Here is a 20486-nt window from a genome sequence, read left to right on the forward strand (position 1 = left end):
AATCGTCTGAACCACACCCAAAACTTGAACAAACAACACAGTCACCCTCTGCCATTCCCACACCCACAACCTCCATTGCCTCCATAACTCCCACACTAAATCTCAGTGCCCTAAAATCACCTTCTTCACCCTCCCCAGCATCTAACACTGAACAAGAGACTACCCTTCCTACCCTAGAAGAAGCAATATAGGTTTTTGCAAGGTCTTCAATAGAGAAGGTTAAGTCTCTGACCATCAATTCTGGCATCAGTGATAATCCCTCTAAAGTAAGGATCCACTGGAACAGAGTGATAAGTTGGATGACCTCTGAAGCCTTCAAACTGAAAGGCCTCTCTGAACATGTCTGCAATGAATTTATCAGAGATGCTGGTATTAGCCTCTTAGAGCGCTTGGCCAGAGAGGATGAGGAACGAGCTAGGAAGGAAGCTAAAGAGAAAGCACACCAAGAAGAAGAACACCGGATCAGAGAAGCTGAAGAGAAGGTTGTTGTTGATGCTGATGCTGCTACTGCTACGACTGCTGCTTAGGCTGAGGCAAAAGCTAAAGCCGAAGCTGAAGAAGCAGCTCGTATTGCTGCAGAAGAAGTTGCCAAGGCCAAAGATGATGCACTGACTCAGGGGGAGCACTCCAGCTCTGGGTTCGTCCCTCTGGTCTTGAAAACTCTGGAGGAACTGCAGAAAGAACAACAAGTGGTTCGGGCTAGGCTGGATCAATAGGATTCTATCAACAACAACATTCAGAACATGTTGTCTTAGCTGCTCCAAAGGATGCCTCCGGCCCCAAACCCTTAGGCACCTAGGATATTTGCTTGTTGCCTTTATGATTTTGTTGTTTCTTTTTGCTTTCTGATATCTGTCCTCCGTGCTGCTTATCTGTAACTGCTCTCTTTATCAATATCAACCGTTTTTTTTCTATGTCTTTTTGATTTTGACAAAAAGGGGGAGAACTAAAAAAACTCTGATGGAAACATAACTAAATCTTCTCAAAGCACTGCAAACATTAATAAAAATTTATTACTAAATCAATGACTAAAGATATGCAGGAAAGTGGCTAAAGCACTAAACCAAGGAATGTCCGGTAAGAACTTCTGATCTATCTAAGGATCTAACTCAGGAATTCTGTACTGTTTCACCTCTACTATGTATTGTTTTGTCATTATCAAAAAGGGGGAGATTGTAAGAACAAAGTTGGTTCTATAATGTATCTCTAAGATTTTGATTATAACAAAGGCTGAAACAAAAATGGTACTCTAACGAAATATTTCTTAAGTGTGCATGACTCTGATCAAACAATCAGATAGATAAAAACATCAGGTACAGAATTCAACTATCAGATGCTGCTCAGAGAAAACGCATCCAGAAGGTTCTGACTCTGATCAAGAAAGGTACCAGCAAATTAGGAAGAAGTCAATAACTCTGGCAAAGAAGACTGAATCCAGACTCTGAATCTGAAGAAGTCAAGAGCATAGAGAAACTCTGATGTGGTCAGATAAAAGAAACCTCTGAAGTTAAACTCTGACTAACAAGAACCTGATACAAATTCACCAGTTCAGAATGCGTAACCATGAAGAAATCTGGTTTTGGAAAGAAAGTATTTCTAAAAGGAAACTATGACGTACACAAAACTGTTTTAGAAAGAAACAAGGAGAGTAATGACAATAAACAGTCTTCAATGACCAAGATCCTGTCATCACTCCAACGGTTCTTCTTAACGCCTATATAAAGGACTGAATACTTCACAAGAGAAGACCCCTGAGACACACAAGAACACAATAACTCTTATTCATCCTCTCTTTCATTTTCAAGAGCTGCTGCTCTTACGTGAAAAACTGTTGTTCCTATAACTCTGTAATATTTGATCTTTTTGTTAGAAGCACATTACATTACAAATCATATTATTGCTAAGATATTTCCTCAAGTGACTCTGTGCAGTCTGAATACTTGAGAGGGCTAAGGGATTATTCTCTTAGACGGTTGTTTGTGTAATATTTCAGATTCGTGGATTAAGTCCTTTTTGAAGGCGAAATCACCTTGGCCAGGTGGACTGGAGTAGCTTTGAATTTCAAGTGAACGAGTATAAAATTTTGTCTCACAATTTTATTCTGTGTGTGTCTAAATTCTGTAAAAGTTTTTATTTTCAAAAACAATTCAAACCCCCTTTCTTGTTTTTCCCTACCTTCACATAGTTGGTTTAGGCTTCTCGCCTAGTTCAACCCGTAGAGATTTGAAGCGTATTTAAGAATTTTTTCACAGTGTTGGCTTCATCCACTCCAAAGATCAATCTGATGCAATCCTGGAAGATGATCAAGAACAAAAACGCTAAACTTTATGATGCACTGATTGATGTGCTAGAATTGGACTGCTATTAATGTTCCCTCAATTGATAACTTGTAAAAGCAATATGTTTTTGTTGTTTTCAAAATATCCTTTCATTATGCCCAAGGTGAAAGCGGATCTATGTGGCTATGTTTCAAGTTTTATCATCATTAGTAAATTGTTATTTTGTTTATCCATATTAAGTTTTCTCTTTTTGCTTTTTCTGAAAAATGGTAACAGAAAAAACTAAGATAATAATTACTTTTTAAAATCAAGCATAAAATCATTGTGCAGATTAATTGTTAAACCCATTGAAAACAATGACTATATGCCCTCTCCCAACTTTGAATTCTCTGTGTTTAAAAATAGAAGAAGAGGATGTTTAAGAGATCCCTTATGAGATTTCTCGTTTGCTTGAGCACGCGGAAAAAACTATTCAGCCTCATGAAGAGCCATTGGAAGTGATTAATTTGGGTTCTGAAGAGAATAAGAAAGAAGTCAAGATTGGGGCACTGCTTTGTCCAGATGTTAAGAAGAGGATGGTAGAACTTCTTAGAGAGTATATGGATGTGTTTGCTTTATCTTATCAAGATATGCCAGGTCTTGATACTGATATGGTGGAGTATAGATTACCATTGAAGCCATAGTGTTCTCCAATTAAATAGAAGTTGAGAAGAACTCATCCTGATATGGCTGTTAAGATCAAAGAGGAGGTTCAGAATAAGATTGAAGTTGGTTTCCTTGTTACTTCTGAGTATCCTTAATGTGTGGCCAAAATTGTTCCTGTTCCAAAGAAGGATGGCAACATTAGGATGTGTGTTAATTATAGAGATTTGAACAAATCTAGCCCAAAGGATGATTTCCCTCTACCACACATTGACATGTTGGTATATAATATAAATAACTTCAATGTCTTCTCCTTTATGGATGGTTTCTCCGATTATAATCAGATCAAGATGGCACCCGAGGACATGGAAAAGACAACATTTATTACACCCTGGGGAACATTCTTCAATAAAGTGATGCGTTTCGGTTTAAAGAGTGTTGGTGCAACGTACTAGAGAGCCATGACTACTCTTTTCCATGACATGATGCATAAAGAGATAGAGGTTTATGTCGATGATATGATTTCTAATTTGAAGACTGAAGAAGATCATGTTGAGTATTTCTTGAAGTTGTTTCAGCATTTGAGAAAGTTTAAACTCCACTTGAATCCTGGTAAGGTTACTTTTGGTGTTCGTTCAGGAAAGCTATTGGGCTTCATTGTTAGCCAGAAGGTTATTGAGGTAGATCATGATAAAGTCAGAGTTATTCAAGAGATGCCTACACCAAAGACATAAAATAAATTCAGAGGTTTCCTCGGCCGTCTGAATACATCTACAGGTTTACATCTCCCATGACTGCTACATGTGGACCAATCTTCAAGCTTCTCTGTAAAGATCAAGGTTGTGTTTGGAAAGAAGACTACCAGAAAGCTTTTGAAAACATCAAGGAGTATCTGCTTCAACCTCCTATATTGTATCCTCTAGTGGAAGGAAGACTATTGATCATGTACTTAATTGTGTTTGAAGAGCCCATGGGTTGTGTACTTGGACAACAAGATGAAGTTCGTAGAAAGGAGCATGCCATCTACTATCTAAGTAAGAAATTTATAGACTTTGAGTCTCAGTACTGCATGCTTGAGAAGACTTGTTCTACTTTAGCCCAGGATCCTAAATGTTTATGCCAATATATGATTAATCATACCACTTGGTTGATATCCAAAATGGATTCAATCAAGTATATTTTTGAAAAGCCTGCTTTAACTAGGAGGATTGCTCGTTGGCAGATGTTATTGTCTGAATATGATACTGAGTACCGTACTCATAAGGCAATTAAAGGAAGTATTCTTGTAGATCATTTGGCTCACTAGACAATTGATGATTATTAATCCATCAGGTTTGACTTCCCTAATGAAGATGTTATGTACTTACAAGCGAAAGATTGTGATGAACCATTGCCTGAAGATGGACCAGAGTCTAGATCCTGATGGGGTTTAGTGTTTTATGGAGATGTTAATGCTTATGGTAATGGAATTGGGGCAATCATCATTACTCCTTAGGGATCTCATATCCCTTTCACTACAAGATTGATGTTTGATTGTACACATAACATGGTAGAATATGTAGCTTGTATCATGGGTCTTGAAGAAGCCATTGATTTGAGAATCAAGATTCTTGATGTATATGGACATTCAACCTTGGTGGTTAATCATATTAAAGGAGAATGGGAGAATAGTCATCCTGGCTTGATTCGTTACAAAGATTATGCAAGGAGGTTGTTGACTTTCTTCAAAAAAATTGAGTTTGATCATATACCTCGTGAAGAGAATCAGATGGCGAATGCTTTGGCTACTTTATCTTCTATGTATGAAGTAAATCTTTGTAATGACAAACCTTAGATCAGAATTATTCACCTTGATAGGTCTGATTATGTGTTTCCAGCAGAAGAAGTCACAAATGATAAGCCTTGGTATCATGATATCAAGTATTTCCCCTAAAATCGGGAGTACCCGCTTGGGGCGTCCAACAAAGATAAGAAGACTTTGAGAAGATTGGTTGGAAATTTCTTTCTAAATGAATATGTGATGTACAAGAGAAACTTTGACATGGTCTTGCTCAGATGCGTGGATAGACACGAAGAAAATATGTTAATGCAAGAAGTTCATGAAGGATCCTTTGGTACTCAGGCCAATGGACATGCAATGGCTAAAAATATGTTAAGGGTAGGTTACTATTGGATAACGATGGAATCTGATTGATGTAAATATATGAATAAGTGTCATAAATGTCAGATTTAGGCTGATAAGATTCATGTGCCTCTGACTCTTCTCAATATTATTTCATCCCCATAACATTTCTTTATGTGGGGAATTGACATGATTGGTATGATTGAACCCAAAGCTTCAAACAAACAACGTTTCATTATGGTGGCTACTGATTACTTCACCAAATGGGTTGAAGCAACATCTTATGCTAATGTGACCATATAGGTTATGGTCAAATATATCAAGAATCAAATTATTTTCCAATATGGCGTTCAAAGTAAGATCATCATTAATAATGGGTCGAACTTGAACAATAAGATGATGAAAGAGCTTTGTGATAACTTCAAGATTGAATAAACCTAAGATGAATGAGGTTGTTGAAGCTTCAAATAAGAATTTTAAGAAGATTATCCAGAAAATGGTTGTGACATATAAGGATTGGCATGAGATGCTCCCTTTTGCTTTGCATGGGTATCGTACATCTGTACATACTTCAACAAGGGAACCCCCTTTCTCTTTTGTGTATGACATGGAAGTAGTGCTTCCTGTAGAGGTTGAGATCCCATCAATGTGAGTCTCGATGGAAGAAAAATCGTCTAGGGCTGAATGGTGTCCAAGAAGATATGATCATTTTAATTTAATTAAAGAGAAGAGGATGACAAATTTGTGTCATGGCCAGTTATATCAAAAGATAATGAAAAAATCATTTGACAAGAAGGTTTGACCCCACGTATTCAGAGAAGGAAACCTCATGCTAAAAAAGATCTTGTCTTTCAACACTAGTTCTAGGGGTAAGTGGACTCCTAATTATGAAGGCCCATATGTTGTTAAGAGAGCCTTCTCTGCGGGGCAATGAATCTTACGACTGTGGATGGTGAGGAGCTCCCTCGTCCCGTGAATGTCGATTCAGTCAAGAAATACTTTTCAAAAATAAAAGAACAACTCGCTAAGTTGAAAACCCGAAAGGGCGACTTAGGCAAAAATTAGCGTCTCTGTGGATTGAAAACCCAAAAGTGCGGCCAGGACAAAATTAAATACATAAATAGAAAATACTCATCCGATATATTGAGACCCGAAAGGGCAATCTAGGCAAAAGTTAGGGATTATGGCAAGTAACTACATCAGGCCAGACCTGATCATTTGAAGCAACAGTGCCTATCAAAGATTCCCATTCATTTATCCTCGACTGAAGTTCTGAGCATAGCGAAATTCAAAGTTGTTAGGAAGAATAGTGGTCATTTCATTTCAATGTAGCCTTTTCCATGTACTTACCATTTTTCAACTTTGTAATGATCCATGGAGTCACGCCATTTATGGACTACCATTTTATCAATAAAACTCAACCCTTTCTCCCATTTATTTGTTGTTCTTATCTTGTTTCAGTTTATAAAATTTCATTTATTTTTAATAATAATTTTTGAAACAAAAGATATATAAAAAATCATGTTTTTGAAATTTATAAAAAAACATTTTCCTCGATTTGTGAATATAAAAGAGGAATGTTAACAGTGATCTCAAGGATTGTAAAATCTTGAACAACAGAGCTCAGTTGTTCTCCTAAGACAGGATTTTCCTTATGATGTATCCAGACTCATCAATTTCCACAGTAGAGATTGCCGGAATGGTAGAATCTTCAATGAAGTCGCCAACATGTCTTCTTAATGATCGCGTCCAGACGTGTATGTGGGATGATGACTGCAAGTGCGCAGTATATCGTGTAGTTTTAAAAGATTATCGAACCCACGAAGACTAATAGTCAAACTAATGTTATCTATCATTGCAGTGCAAAGCTAAGGCTAAAGGTCATAAGGTTATGAAACGGAATAAAGATACTAATTTCTAAAGGTTTAAAAGTTATGATAAAACGATCCTGAAATATGGATTTCGTGTTCCTAAGGGCTTAGGTAGAACTCGGGTACTAAATATGATTCTATTCTGTTATGTAGAAAATATCGACTTAAAGGTTCCGTCTCACACTCTCGCGCTATCAACAAAGGCCACACCTCCTAACCACGAGATTTCGCTCTAGCTCGCCAGTTCTAATTAGAAAGCGTATTTTGAAAGTAAATGAGATCCTAAATGATGCCTAAAGCGCTCTCGTTATTTTTAGGATTTATGCCTAGTTTCCACTATCTGGTTCCTTCGTCACACTCTTGCGCTATCGGATTGAACCTTGATTTGTTCCCCACGGATTTTTGTTCATTATATGTATTTTTTAGCTTGAGATCATAACTTATTTGCATCGACTTCCTTACTCATGTGTGCATTAGGACGGTGTTGACTGCTAGTATAAACTACTCAAGAGGCTACTTAAAAAAACTTAGAATTAAGGTCTTGGCATAATGGTTATTCAAATCACTGTCACATACTTAGGGAGGTTAGGGTGTTAGGACGATACCTATATTATCGACACTTATCCAAGTTTATCTTACAAAGCCTAAAAATGAGAAACAATTTATATTATAGATGTGTCATGCCATTGAATTAGAACAATTTTTTTTATCATTGGGGGTCAAATCTAAGGGAATTTTCAAACAAAATAAAAATATCATGCAATAGGACTCAACACCACATGTATGACTCGACAAAAATCTAAAAAGAACTAACTAGGAAAACAATGAAATTGAAAAATATAACTAGGAAAGCAATGAAAATGAAAAATAACACAGTAAATAATAGAAAAGTAAAGCAGTAAAGATCCTCCCCCATACTTGAACCAAACATTATCCTCAATGTTTCAGTTCAAGGCAGAGAAAGGAGTAGTAAAATCTAGTAGGGGGCCCAGTGATGGAGGCCCCGACCTCTGTGTCGTCCAATACCTCCTCTACCGAATGCAGGATGAGGCACATGTTGCGTGTACTCCCTCATACCTAATATTTCCACTCACACGTCTGTCATCTACTCAATGACTTCAACCATGTTATGTCCAGTCCTCTCAACATAGTCGACATGACTATCTCGGAGCTGATTAATAGTGATCCTCATTTCCTCCTGCTGCCTATCTATGTTCCTAAGAAGCACGTCACGCTCCGCTTCAGCATCATTTTGATGTCTAAGCTCGTTGAGGATGTCATCAAGTGATGTCCTCACAGCGGTGTAATCGTACTCCTCACGGGACTGGTATCTAGAAGAGGTACCTGCAAAAGAGTCACGAAAACATGTGTGGTGTGTGTGAGGGTGTCAGTATGGGGAGCATCTTGCTCCATATGATCAGGCTTATCCTCGTTATTAGGCTCAGGGACATTAGGATCAAAAGTCCAATTAGTGTTCATTTGGACGTCGAGGTGTGCAGCGCAAGGTAAAGTAAATCCCATCACCTCTCGGTTACTAATCATCAAAAAATATTTTTTGTCTGGTTTATTCTTAAGAGGCGCATGCTACGATAATAGTCAAGGTCGGCAAAAGGGAGTCTCTAACGGCTCAAGCGTAGCCAACTCTGTCCCTAAGTTCAACGCAAGGGCTATAGATGTAATCAACCCTCCAACACAAACAATACCTCCTGCCGTAACACTGGTAGACTGGAAGTGTGCTTATAAGAATGGTGTTAGGTTAACTTTGGTTTCAGATAATGCATAATAAATAAGGAAAAGATCTCTAGAATTTACATTTATGGTATTTTCTTGACCAAATATAGTGCTGGCCAAAACACGGTGCAAATACTTAATGGTTAGGTTATGAATAGCAGTAGCTTTAAGGACTTCCTAGTAGGTGGAGGTTTTTACCGTTAGTTGTTGCCAAAAGTCGAGAGCGTTGGATTCCCATTCGCTCTCTAAAGGGTGTTAGGCAGCATACTCGTCTCCATGAGGAAACAAAAATAAATTGGCCATTTGGTCTTGACTAATATCCTAATTTCTATTGAAGATCCTAAAGTGTGCAGTGCCAGTGGTATGGGATCTTCCTATAGGGATGGTGTATCGAAAAGAACTTAAGAACTCGTAGGTAAGACGAATATAGGTAGGACTAGTTAAAGAGAAAAAGTGAGACATACCTAGGTTATTAAGCATCCAATGGAAACTGTCAAATAAACCCAAATTACGAAGGGCAACATCATCGGGGTACCTCGTCGCTAAGACGTCCCTCTTCAAAAGTTTGTGGTATCTACTCCTTTGTTTTCTCCATCGATTCCCTCGACGAATGCAATTCCCATATAGTTAATCTCTCTTCCTGGTCTAGCTACTCTAGGAGGCATGTTGAATGAAGGGAAAGAGAAATTGGAAGAAAAGGTCATGGATGTTGTGAGGAGAGAAGAGTGAGAGGAAAGGATTGTGAAGTTAGAAAGTGGGTGTTTGTGGATTTTATAATGATTTGGAAGAAGTGAAATGGTTGGGAGTTGAAGAGTTGGAGTTATTAATGTTTAGAGTAGGAAGTTTAAGAGATTTAAATGAAGGGTATTGGAAAAATGCATAGGAGGGAAAAGAAAAGAAGGGAAAACGGTATGTTTTCCTGATATGGTGATTGCCATTAGGCACATGGCGAACTCCATTTTCCTAAATTGATGGAATTTTAATTCGAAGCTAATGGCGAATGCCATTAGCATAATGGCGGACGACATTTACCTAAAATGCGCAATATTTCAGCTTTTTCTTAAGATTACTGCAGGTAAATGCTCCTAAGGCCATAAAACAGTTAGTGGAAATAATTAAAACTAATAGCCATAATTAAGAAGCATAAAATTGGCAAGAACTAAATTAATATGCGATAAAATAAAGTAATTTACTGAAATGGAAATTACATTAATTAAAGATAGTAATAACACATGTTCATGTCGATATATCGACGGTAAAGTAAACACTAACTGAAAAATAACAAAGGGAAATAACTTATGACAATTAAATCTACTAAACTAGAAAATAGGGAAACACTAGTACAATCAATCAACACTAGCCATCATGACTTCTAACATTTGGTCCAAAAGAGCATTGCAAGGAGTGAACTTGTTGGAAAACATGATCGAACTGCTCATTAACAACATCCATAAATACGAGGAGATCCACTTGAAGAGAATTAACTTCTCCTCTAATGAAATCAACTTCAGATTGCAGAGCATGTATAGCAGTGCCGAAATCAACAGGAGGAACAATATAATGTGCACTAGAGGCGCGTGAATTAGCATCAGGGAAAATGGCTTCTGCTTTCTCATAAGGATGAGGACTATCAGGAGGTGTAGGAGACTCACTTTGACCCTTTAAGTTGTAAAACCAGTTATCACCGTTGTGGACATTAGCTTTCTCATGGTTTGGAAGTGTAAAGTTCTGGACCACTTCGTTATTAATCAACAGCTCAAACTCCGCCGGTCCTAAATTGGCAATGATGCCACGGTTGAAACAGAAGTTTAGGTGCATGGGACGAATACCTCCAAAATTATGCAAGCGGTTAAGTGGGTATCTTAGGCCTAAAGCATCAACAATCATGGTTACTAACCCTCCAATGATAATATTATCGTGGGTTTCTCATGTAATCTTGTCGAGGTTTGCTACCATAAAGGCATCATCATTTACTAGTCTCCCTTGTGAGGAACAGTGGAGGATAAGAAGTTCATCTCTAGAAACAAAGGTTATGTTTTATTCCTTTCTGAATAGGGCATGGGTCAGGATTTTATCAAAGTAACGGATATCAGGGTTGTGGATGTTTACGGAAAACATAGTGTGAGGCTCAGGATGATAATTTCCGGTTATGGTTCCCCCAAAAAAGTTAAGGTCAAGGTCTGTAAAGGCATCAACAGTGGAAATCGTGTATGCATTAGGGCCACTAGGAAATCCTAGTAACTCATCCATCTCACGGTGGGTGAAACGGTACTTGGTTCCGAAGATCCTAAATATAGTCAGGCCTCTTCCAAATCCTATTTCTCTGTTAGGGTCATAATAATGGGAACTCAGGAATTCAAGGGTGAGCCTATGGTATTGGCTATACCTCTTCCTCACAGCAAAACTATCCCAACCTACTTGGTTGAGAAGATACATAACACTGTCTCTTAATCTTAAGGTAGTCAGGGTCAATCCATTAGGATATATAAAAAGTGCCATTTCCCTCGTGCTAACATGTCAAGATGATTCCTCTGATATTTGCTCCTAAATCTAACCTCCATATTGTCAACAAGCTCCATACTCCTAAGTTAGTGATAAGATATCCTAAGCTATGTTAACCTGAAAGTAAACAAAGGTCATACTATTAGTAAAAGGTACCGCATGGAAGTGTTAGAATAGTTCGTAATAGTAATAATAATAAAGAATATATATATATATATATATATATATATATATATATATATATATATATATATATATAAACAAACATAGAATAAAAACAAAAATAAAAATAAAAACAACTAAAAAGAAATGATAAAGACTAAAGATCGTGGGTTGCCTCCCATGTAGCACTTCGTTTAATGTCGGGAGCTCGACATTAATTTGGAACGGTGCTAAACTTCCGAAAGAGTGGGCAACTCTTCTAATTTGTAGCTCATGCAGAAATCTTTATTTTCTACATGTGGTAATGCCTAAGTCGGTGCCCGTTTGCAATGAATGGTTCATTGATTTTATCTCTTATTTCCACAGCTCCGCTTTGGAAAACTCTCATAACCTCAAAAGAGCCTGACTATCTAGAACGAAGTTTGCTTGTAAATAATTTGAGTCAAGAATTAAAGAGAAGGATTATGCCACCCTCATTGAATTCTCGCCTTGTAATTCATTTGTCATGCCAATGTTTGGTTCTTTCCTTATAAATACGGGCATTCTCGTCGACATCTAATCTAAGTTCTTCTAATTCATGGATATCCAAAATTCTTTTCTCGCCCGCAGTTGTGTAATTCATGTTAAGGGTCTTGATGGCCTAATAAGATTTATGCTCGAGTTCCACAAGCAGGTGACATGATTTACCATAAACTAGTTTGAATGGTGTTGTTCCTATCGGGGTTTTGTAAGCTGTCCTATAAGCCCACTGAGCTTCATGAACTTTTGCACACCAATCTTTCCTAGAAGTTGCAACGATTTTCTCTAATATTTGTTTGATTTCTCTATTGTAAAATTCAACTTGTCTAATTGTTTGAGGGTGATAGGGCGTTGCTACACGGTGTCGGACTCCATATTTAAGCAACAATCTTTCGAAGATTTTGGAAATGAAGTGAGATCCTCTGTCGCTAATTACGAGTCTTGTTACACCGAATCTAGGGAAGATTTGATTCTTGAAAAGTTTAATTACTACCCGTGCATCGTTTGTGGGAGAGGCTACTTCTTCGATCTATTTTGATACGTAATCAACCACAGCGAGTATGTATTTGTTACCAAAAGAAGATGGGAAAGGACCCATGAAACCTATACCCCAGACATCAAATACTTCTAATTCTAAGATACCTCTTAGTGGCATCTCATCGTGTAGAGATATTGCTAGTGCGTTGGCACCGATCGCAATTTTTAATTGCGATATGGACATATTTCCATAGATTAGGCCAAAAGAGGCCAAATTGTAAGGTCTTCGCATAAGTCTTCGAGGTGCTTGCGTGCCCTCCATAGGATGCAAAGTGGAAGTGAGATATGATATCATTTACTTCCAATTCAGGGACACATCAATGGAAAATACCATTGGCGCCTCTCTTGAAAATTAGTTGTTCATCCCAATAATAATGTTTAAGATCATTGAAGAATTTCTTCTTTTGCTGGTATGTTAAGTCTGGTGGAAGCACTCTAGAGGCTAAGTAGTTGACAAAGTCAGCATACCATGGCAGGAGGTCTTGGTACAAATAGATTCCACAACTTCATTAGTTTTTGTGTCATTATACATTAAAGAGCACTCGATCATCTCGCTTTCATTTTCTAACTGGGATATAATTCGATCGTAAGGAAAATCGTCATTGATGGGCACTTGTTCGGGTTTTAGATCCTCAATCCTAGAGAGATGATCTGCTACCACGTTCTCGGTTCGTTTCTTATCTTTGATCTCTAGATCTAATTCTTGTAAGAGTAGAATCCATCTTAAAAGTCTCGGTTTAGCATCCTTCTTACTTAACATGTACCTAATTGCGGCGTGGTCGGTATAGACAATTATTTTTGCTCCTACTAAGTAGGAACAAAATTTATTTAAAGCAAACACAACAGCTATGAGTTCTTTTTTTGTGGTGGCGTAGTTCATCTGTGCGTTATCTAAGGTTCTACTTGCATAATAAATAGCATGAAACTTTTTATCTTCTCATTGTTATAAGGCAGCGCCAACGACATAATCACTAGCATCACACATTATCTCAAATGGCTCACTCCAATCAGGTGGTTTCATAATGGGCGCGGTAATAAGATCATTTATCAGATGTTCAAATGCTTTTAAGCACTCTTCATCAAATATGAATTAAGCGTATTTCATTAATAAGCCCATTGGTGGTTTGGTTATTTTAGAGAAATCTTTAATGAATCGTCGGTAGAAACCGGCGTGTCCTAAGAAACTACGAATTTCTCTAACGGTTTTCGGAGGTTGAATATGTTCTATAATTTCGATTTTTGCTTTATCCACTTCAATTCCTCGGCGGGATACAACATGGCCAAGTACAATTCCTTGTCAGACCATGAAATGGCATTTTCCCAATTTAATACGAGATTGACTTTAACGTATCTCTCAAGTACCATTTCTAGGTTCGAAAGAAATCCTTCAAAGCTTTGCCCACAAATAGAGAAGTCATCCATAAATACTTCCATTATGTTTTCTATAAAACCAGCAAAGATAGACATCATGCATCTCTAAAATGTTGCAGGAGCATTACACAGTCCAAACGGAATTTGTCGATAGGAAAATGTACCATAAGGACATGTGGAAGTAGTCTTTTCTTGGTCATCATGATGGATAGGAATTTGAAAGAATCCTGAGTATCCATCTAAATAGAAAAAGTGAGAATGTTTATCTAGTCGTTCAAGCATTTGATCAATAAAAGGTAATGGAAAGTGATCTTTATGAGAGGCTTTATTTAATTTTCTATAGTCTATGTACATTCTCCATCCAGTTTGAGTTCTTTTTGCTATGGATTCTCCATTCTCATTACTAAGAACAGTAACACCTCCCTTCTTTGGAATCACATGTATCGGGTTGACCCAGTTACTGTCGGATATCGGGTATATAATTCTTGCTTCTAATAGATTTTGTACCTCCTTTTTTACTACATCACTGAAGATAGGATTTAGTCTTCTCTGATGCTCTCTAGAGGTTTTACAGTCCCCCTCTAGCATAATGTGATGCATACATATATAAGGACTTAATCCTTTTAAGTCAGAGATGTTATAGCCTAGAGTTGTTGGATATTTTCTTAAGACATGAAATAACTTTTCGGTTTCTATTTGTCCTAAGTTAGTGTTGACTATTACTGGTCGTTCAAGCTCAGTATCTAGTAATTCATACCTTAGATCTTTGGGTAGTGTTTTGAGTTCTATTGAAGGTTTCTTTGGGCATGGAATTGGATTTGGTGTTAGTGGTAGACATTCTCTTAGATTGTCATCTACGTATGGCTCATGCCAATCATGGCCCTCGAATATAGGAGGTGTTCGAATCTTCACTACTTCAGTATACCTAGCTGGTTCCTTCTCCATTTCTTTCACACATTCGTCGATGACATCTAAGAAACAACATGAGTCTTCTATAGCTGGTGCTTGTAGGAATTTAGCTAAGAGAAATTCAACTTTCTCTTCTCCCACTTCGAATGTTAGCCTTCCTTTCTTCACATCTATGATGGCTCTGACTGTGGCTAAAAAGGATCTTCCTAAAATAATAGGGATGTGGGAATCCTCCTTTATATCCATTATTACAAAGTCAATAGGAATATATAATTGTCTTATACGAACGACAACTTTCTCTATCATACCTATTGGAAACTTAATAGAACGGTCAGCTAGTTGTAGAGACATCTTTGTTAGTCTTAATTATCCTAGATTGAGTTTTTCGCATGTGGATAAGGGCATTAAACTAACACTGGCTCCTAAATCGAATGAAGCTTTGTCTATGAGATAACTTCTGATTACACACGGTATGGAAAAACTACATGTGTCTTTTAGTTTATGAGGCATGTTGTTTTGAATAACAGCGCTACACTCGGCTGTAAGCATAGCAATTTCATCATCGTCAAGATTTTTCATGTTGGATAGAATCTCTTTAAGAAACTTAGCATATGAAGGCATTTGCGTAATGTCTTTTGTGAATGGTATAGTGATATTAAGTTGCTTGAGAAGTTCTACGAATTTCTTGAATTGTCCTTCATTTTTGGACTTAACAAGTCTTTCGGGATAAGGTATAGGTGGTTTGTATGGTGGTGGAGACACATAAGATGGTTCTTTATCTTTTGTGTATCTGCTTTCGTCTTCGTTTCCATCATTAGTTGGTTCACTTATCTTTTTGGTTCCCTTACCAGAATTTTGATACATGGTCGAATTTTGGATTCTTGGGTCAACTGGTTCATCTAATTTTGTTCCACTTCAAAGTGTGATAACGTTAGCATGGCCTTTTGGGTTTGGTTATGGTTGACCAGGAAAATGCTCCAGTTGGGGCTGCTATTATGGCTTATTGTTGGGATACTTGGGAGATCTAGGTTTATAACATTTTGTTATGGGTAGCCATAACATCAAACTTATTTGACAATTGATTCATCAACTCACTCGTATGAACATTTTAATTTGCAAATTCTTTGTTTTGTTGAGCTTGGGAATTCATAATGTTTTCCATCATGATATCCAGATTTGACTTTCTACATGCTTGTGGAGCAACAGGGGATCCTTTTTGATAGCCAATGGGATAGTAGGTGTTGGGTTTGGTGGAAACAAAGCATTGTTACTTTTATAGGAAAAGTTTGAATGGTTTCTCCAACCAGGATTGTAAGTGTTTGGATATGGGTTTCCTTGAGCATAGTTTTTTTGGTCGGTGGGAACACTAACCAATAACTGAAAATCAGTATTAGTGTGCTCAGGGGTTCCACATAATTCACAGTTTAGTGTTATAGCAGCTACGATAGTTGTTGGTGTTATGGCTAAGCTTTTAATCTTTTGAGTAAGTGCATCCACTTTAGCATTGACGCGGTCTATGCAATTAAATTCGTACATTCCGCCTTTCGGAGTTGGTTTTTCTACAGCATCATGTTCACTTCCCCATTGGAAATGATTTTGAGCCATGTTCTCTATGAGTTCATTAGATTCGTCATACGGTTTGTCCATTAGAGCATCGCCAGTGGCAACGCTTAAATTCATCTTAGTGTTATACAATAAACCATTGTAGAAAGCATGGATAATCAGCCATTCTTCAAGTCCATGGTGTGGACAAAGTCGCATCATGTCCTTGTTTCTTTCCCAAGCGTCGAAATGAGATTCATTGTCATTTTGCTTAATATCGGGCTAAAAAGACTTTCTTCAACTTGTCCCATGTGGTTATAGAGTTTGAAGGTATAGATTGGAGTCAATCTCTATCTCTATATCTTAAGGAAAAAGGGAAAAGACGTAGTATAATTGCTTCTTGACTGACACCATTTGCTTTCACTTTGTCTGCTTACTGCACAAACAGTGACAAATGTAAGTTAGGATCATCTGTAGGACTACCTGAAAATTGGTTTTGTTGAACGTCTGATAACAACTAAGGTTTCAACTCATAATCATTTTGATTGATGGTAGGGGCAACATTGTTGTTATGTGGTTCTACTTGCGATGGAAAAACATAATACTTCAACAGACGGTTTTGTGGTCTTTCGGCCATAATTGGTTCCGGTTCTAGAACTGGGATAATAGGATCTGGAAGATTGTATTTAATACGAAATTTGTTGATTTGGTGTTTTAAATTAAGATAACACTCGATACCATCAATTGGTTTCTCTAACTCCTTGCTATGAGAGCGAGTGTTTGGCATACAATCGACAGAGAAAAAGAAAATTTGTTTCCTTAGTCTATACTGCACAACAAAGGAATCACAATATTGACTAAATTAGTCCCCAGCAACGGCGCCAAAAACTTGATCGCGTCCAGACGTGTCTGTCGGATGATGACTGCAAGTGCACAGTCTATCATGTAGTTTTAAAAGATTGTCGAATCCACGGAGACTAATAGTTAAACTAATGTTATTTATCGCGCTAGTGCAAAGCTAATGCTAAAGGTTATAAGGTTATGAACAGGAATAAAGATAGTAATTTCTAATGGTTTAAAAGTTATGATAAAACGAGCCTGAAATATGGATTCCGTATTCCTAAGAGCTTAGGTAGAAATTGGGTACTAAATACGACTCTATTACGTTATGTAGAAAATATCAACTTAAAGGTCCCGTCTCACACTCTCGTGCTATCGACAAAGACCATACCTCCTAACCACGGGATTTTTCTCTCGTTCTCTCGATCTACTTAGAAAGCATATTTTGAAAGTAAATGAGATCCTAAATGATGCCTAAAGCTCTCCCGCTGTTTTTAGGATCGATGCCTAGTTTCCACTTTTCGGTTCCTTCCTCACACTCTCGCACTATCATACTAAAGATTGATTTGTTCTTCACTCTCGTACCAAAATAATAAAAACATACAATTGGAAACTAAATCCAGAACATAATTAAATCATATATTTGTGCCTATTATTTCTACCGAGTCCCGTCGATAACAACGGTCCTCATACGCCGGACTCAAGATAATTTAGCAAGGCATGATATTAATTGAAAGAAACATGGTTAAAGCATTTAAAATTGAGAATAGCATGGCATGCAAGTAATGAAAAGCGGTAAACCATACAAATATTAAAAGCGGTAAAAAAACCCTGAAATTACGTAAAATGAAACTTGAATTAAATTGAACTTGAAAATGGCGGCAAGCTTATTCTTGATCCAAAGTACAAACAATACGGAAATTAAAAAGGTGTGAAAATCCCTCGATGTGTTATTGTCACTCCAAAAATGGCCCTATATATAGAGTTCAGGCCCTTGGCAAGTGCTTGGAACGTGTAGACCTAGTGGAGGGAGTGAAGGTTGAGAAATTACTGGAAAAACTGCCCACTATGCAGAACTGCATTCTGCATAATAATGGCGAACACCATTCCTTCAAAACTTAAGTGATGTGGCATGCATTGGAGGTGGGGAACACCATCTAACAGGTGGCGAACGCCATCTTTTTCATAATGGCCAAATCAAACTCTTTTTCTTCTCTTTAGCTCCTTTTTCGCTCTTTTTCCACAAGGCTTTCAAATCTCCAGTGAAATCGGCTAACAACTTCAAAAAAAATAAAACGAAAGTAAAAGGCGATAAAATACATAAAAATATAGACGAATAACATGTGAAATAAGCCTAAAAACACGATATGATTTCTCATTATCACGTAACAGAGTTTTTTCGGATGTTTCTTATCCCCATAAAAACCTTTCCCTCCCTCGGAATGGAGTTTATGCTTTTAGAAGATTAAATTTGGGTCTCCAAACAATATCTATTTTCTCTCTCTAGAAGGATTTAAGCCTTGTATCAGGATTTAGCTCATTTGATCGCTTATGATCATTCCTTGTGATAGCGTGAAACTATACCGTTTATTTTGCTCGATTCACATACATTTTAGTATAATTTTGAGTAAGTTTTATTGTATTATACCGGTGTTGGTGCCCTGTTTCAGGTACTTGTTGATGAAAGACTTGTAGCGAGGTATTCGTTACCATTAGAAATATTGACTAAATCCAAGGTAAACCATACAAGTCGAGTCGCCACCGCACTTCTATTTATCCAAAGGAATGGTTAGAAAGCGAACAAAAACCTAATAGTTTTAACAAAAACTAGTAAAAGAAACAGAGATCTGGGTAAGGGGGTTGGTTATGCAATGGGAAGGTGTTAGGCACCCAAAACATCCTAGGTACTCCTAGGGAGCCCTTTTCATACTTGTTGTATCGTAGTTTGTCTTGTGAAAATTTTATTTGTGCAAACATGATTGAAGAGATGAGAAGAGAATGTACAAGTTATTTACATTTTGTGTTTGGATGGATAAACCCATTGCCTACGTACCATCTTATAAAAAGATTAGGATCAAAACCTCGTAGTTCGGGGTAAAAATCTCAAAACAAATTGGTGAATTGATTGGTCCAAAAGCCTTAAGGTCTTTTGTTATCAAAGGGAGAAAACTCAACCAAACCACAAATCCACCATGTGAGGATAGCTTCAACATGCTAATGAGGGGTTAACCCTATAATAAGCATGGAAGACTCATTGTCCATCACTAAGGATATAGGTGAGTATTACATCTACCACAAGGATAACTCAAACCTAATAGCTAAAGGTTATGGAAAATTTTGATTAAGAAAGTGGCCATTGGAACCACAAAAGGGAAATTTAAATGGGTTATATTTACCAATTAGAAGTATATACAAAAGTGGTCAAAGTTGACTTAAAGATTCAATTCAAAATGAGTGTTATGAAAAGAAAGTTTGAAAATCAAAAGCATAAGGCTTAGGTTTCTAATGTTGAAAACAAAGGTTAAATGTTTGCACAAAAAGGGTTTTGGCTTGGGTTATAGTGGAGAGATGAAGAAGAAGGGCTAAGTCCTAAGGAAAACAAAAAGATGAGGGATATGAAATGAAACCACACTAGGAGTTCCTCCCTTGAGATCATATTGATGATCCAAGTAGCTCCCATCCTTTGGAATAAGCAAGCACAAAGTATAAGCAATCAAACAAGTCTCATAAGAGATCCTCAATGTATCTTGTATCTTCTACTTGGATGAACATGGTAATGATCCTCCAATTAAGCTCAAATGGAAATTCCTAGTTCAAGAGCACACACATCAAAAGTTCCATGGGGTAAAGCACTCTCCTAACCAGAGACCATGGAAACAACAAACTAATAGGGAGATTAAGACTCGAGCCTAATAGTTGTCATGCAATCAACATCTTTAAGTTGAGGTCTCTAACAAGAACTTAACTCACAAGTAAACAAACATCACACACTATATCCGTACAAGAGGCTCAAACAATAGGTGGGCTTTATTCAAGAGGGGTCATATCAACCTCGACAAACAAGCCAAACTATAAGAGGTAATATGTAGCTCTTAACCACTAACATTGAACGTCAGGGTGAGCAGATCAAAGTGGTAATGAGGATGAGACCTCATAGCTCTTAACCCTGGCCAGGGTGAGCTCATGACAAAGAAAGCGTGGGGATCCAGAAAGTGGGATCCTATTCCACTTGACAGACTCTGGACAAAAATCTGGGGCACATGTTCAGAAGCATCAGCACGTAGTGCGAGCATAAAGAACGACACACTGAATAACGGGGGATTGGCTACTAATCCCTTTTATCCGTCAATTGCCTCTTCTCTTGGAGGTCTTAACAAATAACACATGCCTCTTCTTGGAGGTCTTTAAGCATAATTTTAAACAAACACAAACAGAGCCTCTGAAGGAGGACTTGCCAGC

This window comes from Lathyrus oleraceus, chromosome 1 (assembly GCF_024323335.1).
Source record: "Lathyrus oleraceus cultivar Zhongwan6 chromosome 1, CAAS_Psat_ZW6_1.0, whole genome shotgun sequence".
NCBI lineage: Eukaryota > Viridiplantae > Streptophyta > Magnoliopsida > Fabales > Fabaceae > Lathyrus > Lathyrus oleraceus.